This window comes from Oreochromis aureus, linkage group 9 (genome assembly GCF_013358895.1).
Source record: "Oreochromis aureus strain Israel breed Guangdong linkage group 9, ZZ_aureus, whole genome shotgun sequence".
NCBI lineage: Eukaryota > Metazoa > Chordata > Actinopteri > Cichliformes > Cichlidae > Oreochromis > Oreochromis aureus.
The window spans coordinates 9,702,427-9,713,762 of record NC_052950.1 but is presented as its reverse complement, the minus strand read 5'-3'; the positions used below and the strand labels follow the sequence as shown (position 1 = coordinate 9,713,762).

General features: G+C 40.6%; 1 non-coding gene across 1 annotated transcript; it reads left to right on the top strand.

Moving 5' to 3' along the window:
- Positions 1 to 1,369: 1,369 nt before the first annotated feature.
- On the top strand, positions 1,370 to 1,458 carry trnat-agu. Its single transcript is given in 2 exon segments — positions 1,370 to 1,407; positions 1,423 to 1,458. It is a non-coding gene; the product is annotated as a tRNA-Thr (tRNA).
- The last annotated feature ends 9,878 nt before the right edge of the window (positions 1,459 to 11,336 follow it).

The following is an 11,336-nucleotide window of genomic DNA, read 5'->3' as shown; positions in this document are numbered from 1 at the left end:
CCTTGACATTATTAACAGCAGTCTGTCCTCTGGTGTGGTTCCTGCAATTTTCAAACATGCAGTAGTGCAGCCACTGCTTAGGAAACCTGGCCTTGATCACACAGTTTTAGCTAATTATAGACTGATTTCCAAGCTGCATTTTCTTTCCAAGTGTTAGAGAAAATTGTTTTGTGTCAACTGAAATATTTTATAGATGTAATGGCATCCTTGAGGTTTTTCAATCGGGATTTAAAACCCTTTATAGCACAGAATCTGCATTCTTAAAGGTCTTTATTCTGGTAACCACGTTGTTCTGATCTTGCTTGATCTGACTGCACCCTTTGACACAGTAGACGACAAAATTCTAATATCTTGATTAAATGATCTTGTGGGTATTGGTGGCACTGCACTTAATTGGTTTAGTCTTATTTGGCAAACAGAACTTTCTCTGTCAGCTTCTCGGTTCCTGCTTCTCTGTCATGTGGCGTCCCACAGGGGTCAAGTTTAGGGCTCTTTTTACTGTATATATTGCCTTAGGGTTTCATCCTTGAAAGGCATGGGATCTCTTTTCATTGTTCCACTGATGACTGTCAAATTTATTTGCAGCTAAAGCAGAAGGATGGCATCTCCATAAAACCTCTCTTGACATGTCTAAATGACATTAAAGCTTGGTTGGCTTTAAACTTCTTAAATTCTAATGATAAGTAAACAGAGGTGTTGGTGTTTGGAACTAGTGGTCCTTGTGAGTCCTCCTCTGTTGATTTGAGACCCCTGGATGTTTATGTTAAACCTGGTATTACTGACCTTGGTTTTAAGTTGGACAGTGATTTTAAATTGGGCAGCCAAGTTAGAGCCTGTGGTGAAGTCCAGTTTTTATCATTTAAGGTGACTGACAAGAGTGAAATATTTTCTTTTTCTGCAGCACTTTGAAGGGTTTTACTTTTATTTCCTCAGTTAGTTATTATTACTCTCTTGCTCTCTAAACGAAACTGAAATACATGAACTCACAATAGAACGTAAGTGAAACTAAACTAAATTAAAAACAAACGAAGAAAATGAAAATGCAAAACTAGAGTAACTCTGCAGTTACCCCACCCACCTGTCGTAGAAGCTGACTAGTGTGAGTGGGCATCAAGAGGCAATGGAGGAGGCTGACTGTAGATGAGCAGCCTGAAGTTTAGAGTGTCGTGGAGAGTTAGCAAAACAAAAACACCGTCCCACTTTTAACCCCTGACTTTGACAGACGTCGTCTCTTTTGATGCGACAACCTCTGGTGATTAAATAAAGAAACAAGATTACCTTTCATGTGTTTCTGTTTAGGCTCAAATTGGTTTGATGTTTGGAGGTTTTCTCAGTGTTCATCAGTCACTCATCTGTGTGGCATGTATGTGGCACTGTGGCTTAGTTGGTTAAAGTGCCTGTCTAGTAAATGTAAATCTAGAAAACAGGAGATCCTGGGTTCAACTCCCAGCAGTGCCTAAAAGATTTAAGTTTTGTCTGTTCTCAGTCATCCAGGGCCTGTTAGTCTACGGAACTTGGAAAGATGAGTTCCTGGGTTCCTTTAAGGGACACATCCCACTGGTGTATAAATACCTGGGACTCTCTTTGCTTACCTCACTCCTAACTAATATAGACCTGAAGAAATATAATGAAATTTGGCCGTTGAAGTTACTTTTGTTGTTAGGGGGTATTTGTTTGTTGTTAAGTGCAATGTAAAAATAAGTTCTTTAAAAAGCACAAAATGATTTAATATGAAGGCAATATGAGCAGAGAGCACAAACCTGTTGAGTGATTGGCTGTTAGTTCAGTGAGAGAGTTATTTGTAAAGAAAACACTTTTCACTAGCAGTCAAAACTAATGTGCACACTTATGTCTGCATTTTTGTTTTATTAAATATGAACAAAAGAACTGAAAGTATAGACCCACGTGATGTGGATCGGCGCGAGGACATCACATTAATGACTGGGTAACAGACGTCTCCAAAAACGTCGGAGCACTTTTGCAAATATGCGATGTCTTGATAAACCAAATAGATATTTGAAGTTTATACGGCTACTTTCTCGCCTGAAAATATGTTAAAAGTTTATTTTGTGACGCAGAAACATAAATAAGAGTAACATTGTTGGAAACTGTTGCACTGAAATGTGAGATTTTAAAAAGGAGAATGTGGCTGTTTCCTGTGACTTGTTGGTTTTTGGGGATGATCCTCAGTTTGAGTTTCTTATGTTCAAATCCCAGATGAGCCCATTTGTTGTTTAAGACTTTGCCGCCTCCCTGTTCATTACTGTAATTTGTTACTATCAGGATGTCCTAAAAACTCCATGGAAAGCATTTAGCTTCAATCAATCAATCAATCAATCAATCAATCTTTATTTATAAAGCACTTTTCATGCAAAAAAAAACCTGTAGCACAAAGTGCTTTACATGGTTAAAAGCAGCCCACCCCACCCCACCCCACCCCACCTCCACCCTCCCACTCATTCCAGTGGGAGGGTGGGAGACCAGAGAGCAGGGCATTACAATAATCAATGCGACTGGTAATAAAAGCATGGATCAGCATCTCCGTGTTGGCCCGACAGAGAATAGGGCGGACTCTGGCTATATTTTTTAGATGATAAAATCCAATTTTGGTTACGTGTTTAATATGTGGGATAAAACCAAGCCCAGAGTCAAGAATAACACCCAGGTTTTTCACTTGTAGTGAAGGGCATAGTGAAAATGCCCGTAATTTAGACAAGTTTTCTCTCTGAGCCTCAGGACCGATGATTGAAACCTCAGTTTTGTCCTGGTTAAGCTGTAAAAAGTTTTCTGCCATCCAAGATTTTATATCTAGAATACAGTTAAAAAGGGCATCCATTGGTCTGGTGTCATCAGGAGACACGGAGATATACAGCTGAGTATCATCAGCGTAACTGTGGAAGTTCACTCCATGCCTCCTGATGACGCCGCCAAGAGGGAGCATATACAAATTAAAAAGTACAGGGCCTAAAACCGACCCTTGAGGCACACCACATGTCATTTTATGGATCTTAGAGGAGCATGTATCCATACACACCATAAAAGTTCTTCAGAGACAAACTGGCAGGAAACAGAAAGACAGAGCATTTTTCTCTTATATTGACTTTTCTCCACTGGATTCATGTTAAATCTAGAATTGAATATAAAATACTATATTTATATTACTATTTTTACTTTTAGCTTCTACTTTTTTACATCACACTGTGCACAATCTCTATGGAATCAATCCTAGAATAAAAACAGAATCAAACACAGAAATGGATGACTTTCTGAGCTTTCAAAACAATCTTTCATACACTCATCTTCATTTTTTTACTCTGATGTGTGACTTTGGAAAAATGACACAATTAACTGTTTGGCTTGTTGGTGTAGTTTCAATGGGAGAACTGTCCCTGTCTCCCTTGAAGGAGTCGACCCTTGGAAGAACTCGCCTCACGGGTGGAGAGTGAGCAACAAAACCGGTGATACTTCGAGGCTGTTTCCAGCTCTGTCTCAGAGCAGAAACAGGTTTTTGCTGTCCCAAGAAGCCAGGATGGCAACATCACTGCCACTCTGCACGATCCCAGCACTGCTCCAGAGAAACCTAAAGGAACGGCCCAGGTGGTGTTCACGGAGAGACAGTTAAATATTCTTGTCCATCAGTTTCATTTGAAACATTACCATGAGCCAACAGAGATTAAATAGTTGGAAGAGATGACAGGACTGACCTACAAACAGGTGTCTGTGAAGGTTCTCAGTCATCCAGGTCATCGTAGTCAAAGGAGTTTGCAAAGAAAAGCGTCTGGACTCTTTTAAGTTGCTTGAAGACGTTTCACCTCTCATCCGAGAAGCTTCTTCAGTTCTAAGGTCAAATGGTGGAGAGTCCCAGATTTAAACCTAGTGGGAGTATCCCCCACAGAGGATAAAAGGACCCCTGATGATCCTCTAATCGCCTGAGCCAAGGTGTGAAACTGTAGCCGGTGTTTTCAGAAAACTCAGGAGAGTTTTCTCCAAGCATGACATCCCGGTGCATTTCAGACCCAGCAACACGCTCAGACAAAAACTGGGTTTTCACAACACAACTTTTGAAGAAGCAAGTGGAGAGCCTTGCCAGCAGCTAATGATCCTTTAATTACAAATATTGTGATTTATATCAGACTTTTGTATTAAGTTTGAATCTTCTTGTCTTCATGTAGCTCAACATAACAGAGTCTCTCCTCTCTTCCAGTAAATAAAAGGAATGGGGTGAATTTTCGGCCCCCTTATTTTTAACCTTTGGATTTAAGAAATATTTGGATTCAGCAGACTCTGGCTATTGTAAATACATTTTAGTCGATCCAAAACACATACTGGGAAATCAGAGAGAGCACATTCAGAAGTTTTGTATAAAACATCAAGAGATGAATTCATGAAAATGTGTTTTGTTTCAGTTTGTTGTACTTTCAGTATTTGTAAAAAATAATGTACATGAAGAATATTATCTGCCTTGTGTATGAGAAACTGTAAATAAAATATTCATTTCACCAATTGAAAGCTAACTTTCTACATGTCTCCAAACCTTCTGTCAGAGACTGAACATCCAAATGTTTTACAGACCTTAGACCTCTATCTTTCCATGTTAACTTGAGCTACAATCCTCTATATTCACAGTCAAAGTATGAGACCCCGTGTCAAGCTCGTGTTGTCACAGTCTACGCCTCACTATGTCTCCTGATTTATTTTTACGAATATGTTTTACAAATAGAAAAACTCAATGTATCGACAACCGCTGCACACGTAAGATAAATCCACAGATACATAAATCATCAATCATCTTATGGCCTGTCTGTTAGAGAGAGTATGAGTGTGTGTCTTTGTCACAATTGTATTTGATGATGATTCAATTCAATTCAATTTTATTTATATAGCGCCAAATCACAACAAAAGTCGCCTCAAGGCGCTTTTATATTGTACAGTAGATAGCACAATAATAAATACAGAGAAAAGCCCAACAATCATATGACCCCTATGAGCAAGCACTTTGGCGACAGTGGGAAGGAAAACTCCCTTTAACAGGAAGAAACCTCCGCAGAACCAGGCTCAGGGAGGGGCGGCCATCTGCTGCGACCGGTTGGGGTGAAGAAGGAAAACAGGATAAAGACATGCTGTGGAAGAGAGACAGAGATTAATAACAGATATGATTCGATGCAGAGAGGTCTATTAACACATAGTGAGTGAGAAAGGTGACTGGAAGGAAAAACTCAATGCATCATGGGAATCCCGGCAGCCTCACGTCTATTGCAGCATAACTAAGGGAGGATTCAGGGTCACCTGGTCCAGCCCTAACTATATGCTTTAGCAAAAGGAAAGTTTTAAGCCTAATCTTGAAAGTAGAGATAGTGTCCGTCTCCGAATCCAAACTGGAAGCTGGTTCCACAGAAGAGGGGCCTGAAAACTGAAGGCTCTGCCTCCCATTCTACTTTTAAATACTCTAGGAACAACAAGTAGGCCTGCAGAGCGAGAGCGAAGTGCTCTAATGGGGTGATATGGTACTACAAGGTCATTAAGATAAGATGGGGCCTGATTATTTAAGACTTTGTATGAGGAGCAGGATTTTGAATTCAATTCTGGATTTAACAGGAAGCCAATGAAGGAAGCCAAAACAGGAGAAATATCTCTCTTTCTAGTCCCTGTCAGTACCCTTGCTGCAGCATTTTGGATCAGCTGAAGGCTTTTCAGTGAGTTTTAGGACATCCTGATAATAAAGAATTACAGTAGTCCAGCCTGGAAGTAATAAATGCATGAACTAGTTTTTCAGCATCACTCTGAGACAGGATATTTCTAATTTTAGAGATGTTGCGCAAATGGAAGAAAGCAGTCTTACATATTTGTTTAATATGTGCATTGAAGGACATGTCCTGGTCAAAAATGACTCAAGGTTCCTCACAGTGTTACTGGAGGCCGAGGTAATGCCATCCAGAGTAAGAATCTGCTTAGATACCATAGTTCTAAGATTTTCAGGGCCGAGTACAATAACCTCAGTTTTATCTGAATTAAGAAGCAGAAAGTTAGCGGCCATCCAGGTCTTTATGTCTTTAAGACATTCCTGCAGTTTCACTAATTGGTGTGTGTTACCTGGCTTCATGGATAGATAGAGCTGCGTGTCATCTGCATAGCAGTGAAAATTTATGCTATGTCTTCTAATGATGCTGCCTAAGGGAAGCATGTATAATGTAAATAGAATTGGTCCTAGCACTGAACCCTGTGGAACACCATATTTAACCTTAGTGTGTGAAGAGGACTCTCCATTTACTTGAACAAATTGGAGTCTATTAGATAGATATGATACAAACCACTGCAGTGCAGTACCTGTAATACCTACAGCATGTTCTAATCGCTCTAATAGGATATTATGGTCAACAGTATCAAACGCAGCACTGAGGTCTAGCAGGACAAGCACAGAGATGAGTCCACTGTCAGAGGCCATAAGAAGATCATTTGTAACCTTCACTAAAGCTGTTTCTGTGCTGTGATGAGCTCTGAAACCTGACTGAAACTCTTCAAATAAGCCATTCCTCTGCAGATGATCTGTTAGCTGTTTGACAACTACTCTTTCAAGGATTTTTGATATGAAAGGAAGGTTGGAGATTGGCCTATAATTAGCTAAGACAGCTGGGTCTAGAGATGGCTTTTTAAGTAAAGGTTTAACTACATCCACCTTGAAGGCCTGTGGTACATAGCCGATTATTAGAGAGAGGTTGATCATATTTAAGATCGAAGAATTAATTAATGGCAGGACTTCTTTGAGCAGTTTTGTAGGAATGGGGTCTAAAAGACACGTTGATGGTTTGGAGGAATTAATTATTGAAGTTAACTCAGAAAGATCAATTGGAGAAAAAGAGTCTAACTTAACACCGATGGTACTAAAAGTAGCTGTAGATAATATTACATCTGTGGGATGATTATTGGTAATTTTTTCTCTAATGATAAAAATTTTATTTGTGAAGAAGTTCATGAAGTCATTACTAGTTAACGTTAAAGGGATTGTTGGCTCAGTAGAGCTCTGACTTTTGTCAGCCTGGCTACAGTGCTGAAGAGAAACCTGGGGTTGTTCTTATTTTCTTCAATCAGTGACGAATAGTAAGATGTTCTGGCTTTTATGGAGGGCTTTCTTATAAAGCAGCAAACTATTTCTCCAGGCTAAATGATGATCCTCTAAATTTGTGACACGCCATTTCCTCTCCAGCTTACGAGTTATCTGCTTTAGGCTACGTGTTTGAGAATTATACCACGGAGTCAGGTACTTCGGATTTGAGGCTTTAGTTTTCACAGGAGCTACAGTATCCAGAGTCGTACGTAGAGAGGAGGTAAAATTATTAACAAGATAATCGACCTCTGTTGGAGTAGCGTTCAGATAGCTGCTCTGCTCTATGTTGGTACAGGGCATTGAAGATGATAACAGTGGGTGGATTATATTCTTAAACTTAGTTACAGCACTTTCAGAAAGACATCTACTTTGATAAAGTCTACTCTCCACTGCTGTGTAATCAATTATTGTAAATGTAAATGTTATCAGGAAATGATCAGACAGCAGAGGGTTTTCAGGAAACACTGTTAAATGTCCAGTTTCTATGCCATATGTTAAAACAAGATCTAGAGTGTGATTAAAGTGGTGGGTGGGTTCTTTTACATTTTGAGAGAAGCCAATTGAGTCTAATAACAGATTAAATGCAATGTTGAGGCTGTCATTTTAGCATCTACATGGATGTTAAAATCACCCACAATAATTATTTTATCTGAGCTGAGCACTAAATCAGATAAAAGTCTGAGAAATCAGAGAGAAACTCTGTGTAAGGCCCAGGTGGACGATAGATGATAACAAGTAAGACTGGTTTCTGGGTTTTACAGCTGGGGTGGACGAGGCTAAGCATCAGGCTTTCAAATGAATTAAAAGTCTGTCTTGGTCTTTCGTTAATTAATAGACTGGTGTGAAAAATTGCTGCCACACCGCCCCTCGGCCTGTGCTTCGGGATTTCTGGTAGTTAGAATGACTCGGGGTGTTGATTCATTTAAACTAACATACTCATCCTGCTGCAACCAGGTTTCTGTAAGGCAGAGTAAATCGATTTGTTGATCAATTATTAAGTCATGTACTAACAGAGACTTGGAGGAGAGAGACCTAATATTTAATAATCCACATTTCACTGTTTTACTCTTTGGTTCAGATGTGGATACTGTATTGTTCTTTCTTTGTGATTTTTATGTTTAAGTTGTTTATTGCTGGTTTTTAGTTTGTTTTTTTGTCTTTTGGGAGCTGACACAGTCTCAGTGGAGATGGGTTTTTGGGGGTAGCAGGAGGAGAGAAGCTGCAGAGAGGCGTGTAAGACTGCAACTCTGCTTCCTGGTCCCAACTCTGGATAGTCATATTTTGGGGGTTTAATAAATTGGTCCATATTTCTAGAAATGAGAGCTGCTCCATCCAAAGTGGGATGGATGCCGTCTCTCCTAACAAGACCAGGTTTCCTCCAGAAGGTTTGCCAATTATCTATGAAGCCCACATCGTTTCTGGGACACCACTCAGACAGCCAGCAATTTAAGGAGAACATGCGGCTAAACATGTCACTCCTGGTCTGATTGGGGAGGACCAGAGAAAACTACAGAGTCCGACATTGTTTTGGCAAAGTTACACACCGATTCAATATTGATTTTAGTGACCTCCGATTGGCGTAACCGGGTGTCATTACTGCCGACGTGAATTATGATCTTACTGTATTTACGTTTACCCTTAGCCAGCAGTTTTAAATTTCCTTCAATGTCGCCTGCTCTGGCCCCTGGAAGACAATTGACTATGGTTGCCGGTGTCTCTAGCTTCACATGTCTGAGAACAGAATCACCAATTACCAGAGTTTGACCCCGGCGGGTGTGTCGCCGAGTGGGGAAAAACGGTTAGACACATGAACAGGTTGGTGGTGTACCTGGGGCTTCAGTTTAAGACTATGCTTCCTCCTCACCGTCACCCAGCCGCCCTCTTTCCCCAGCTGCTTGGGGTCTGCCGGGAACAGCTAGCGGGGCCTACGCTATCTTCGGCTGCACCAGCTACAGGGGCCTGGCTAGCTACGGGTGAATGAAGGGTGCGGCCGAGTCTCCAATTCAGTAATCCTGGCCTCCAGAGCTGCAAATATGCTACATTTGTTACAGGTATCATTACTGCTAAAGGAGGCCGAGGAGTAACTAAACATCTGACACAATGAGCAGGAAAGTGCAGGAGGGACAGGTGAAGTAGCCATGGTGCTAACGAGTCGGCTACGAGCTAAGCTAAGCTAGCGAAACAGTAAAGAGACAGTGAGTGAATACTTTGGCTATAAATTAGGTAGTGAGTACACAGAAAGGGTGATTCAGATGAAGCACGTTAAGATTATACTATGAAGAAGGGATGTATCAAAAGATTTAAATTAAATTGCTAAGCAGAAAAGCTACTCAGAAACACCACTGTGTTTGAGCAGGAACAGGAAGTGATACTCTACCACAAAGCGAGCGAACACCAAGTGACAGCGTGGGAAGCTGCAATAATGGCCCCAGGAGCCCCAGATGGGGCTCCCCCAGACGAAGGCTGAGAATCCCGGAGAACCACAGGCCAGGGGCAGCTGACTCCACTAGTGCCCGACCACCCCTTTGTACGAGCCTGCCCCAGGCACCCAAGAACACCTGCCTCCATGACCATGTTCCACAGGACCCAGGCCATGCACGATCACACACAGGCTAGTCATTCTCACACACGCCCACCCACTAATGACACACAAACCAACACACACCAGGACGTAGCCTGAGCGCCCCACGAAGGTGTAGAAAGCTACCCCCACCACCAACTCAGTGTTAAAGATGTTGTGTTGGGAAAAGAGTGTTCAGATTTTCAGCTCCTTCCTCTTAGAATCAACTGAACTCAACAAAAACTGAAGGAACTGATCTCACTTAATGGATTTAAGGTGATTTTAAACTTGACTGACTTGGATGCAGCTACTTCAGCTTGCAAATGTTTGTCCTGAATATTATTACATTTGTTTCTGACATGAAACACTTTTCATCACGTTCATGAAGGTTTTCATTCTTTTTAGATTCTAAAGTTTAATAAGTTTTGGTTGTTTTAGCTTCGAATGTTTATCGCCTGTGTTTAATGTACTTAATTTATATATTTGTTTGTATATATGTGTTACCAGTTCATGCAGCTTCATCGGTTGTTTTGCTTGAGGTTTTCAATCTGATGCGTTTTAATTTTCACACTTAAAATAAAATAAATGGATGAATTCAAAAATTTAAATAAATAAAATTCTTCGAGCTGACACTTCCTGTACTGTGGCATAAAGAGGAAGTGTGATGGCTCACCTGGTAGTGGTGTGCCATTGCTGCAAAACATGAAATATAAATGAGTTTGTCTGAACAGCACTTTGTGCAGGGGTCTGGGTCTGTCTGAGAGGTTTCCCTCCTCACTGAGTTTGTTTTGCTGCTCTTTCTGGAAGTAAAAACTTTTCTTTGTCGTCTATTCTTCTTTATAAACTGGTGGTGTTGCCACAGTAGAGTGTCTCACGGTTTGTGGGCTCATCTAAAGGTAAGCACTGAGCAAACTTTAATGTGAGTTCAGTTAATCTTGAGTTTAGCTCCTGAATGAGGTCTTCTGCTGCTCTCTCGGTGTCTGTTCACAGTTCATTGTGAACACATTGAGAGAAGAGTGAGCGAGTGTTTGGAGAAAAACACCAACTAATCATTAGCTCAACACGCTGGGAGAAGTTCAGCATTTGCTCGCAGAAAGTTGGTGCAGAAAAGTCTTTTCAGCAGCCCTGCAGCTGTTTTTTTCTGCACGCACCAAACCTCTACAGCCTCATTTCTATTTGAAGTGATAACAGGTAATGGATCAGAGAGATCTGCTGCAGTATCAGGGTCACAATAAACTTTATTGTCCTGCTGCTGTGGATGAACACAAGCGTGGAATTCAATTGTTAATTAATGAATTGATTATATTCATATCTCTGATTCCCAACGAGGATAAGGACATGACAGGATGTGGAGAATATAGACCAATGTGAAATTGACAACTGAAAACTATTGTGCTGATGAAAAGAAGCATTACAGTTGGTTAGTTTGGGGTGTGAAACTGGAGCTTTGTGGTTTCAGTTAGTATCAAAACAAATGAGAGAAAAATCATTTTCTTCTTTGTTGGAGCATTCTTATTTTAAAAAGTGAAAGTTATACAATCTGTAAAGGAGAAATAATTGGATGAGATTTTTGGAAAATTCTTATCAAAACTCTTAGTTGCCTCCACATTGCAGCTGCAGGCTTATTGTTCAGGAGTTGAATGTGGTTTTAACCAAGAAATATGTAAGATCTAA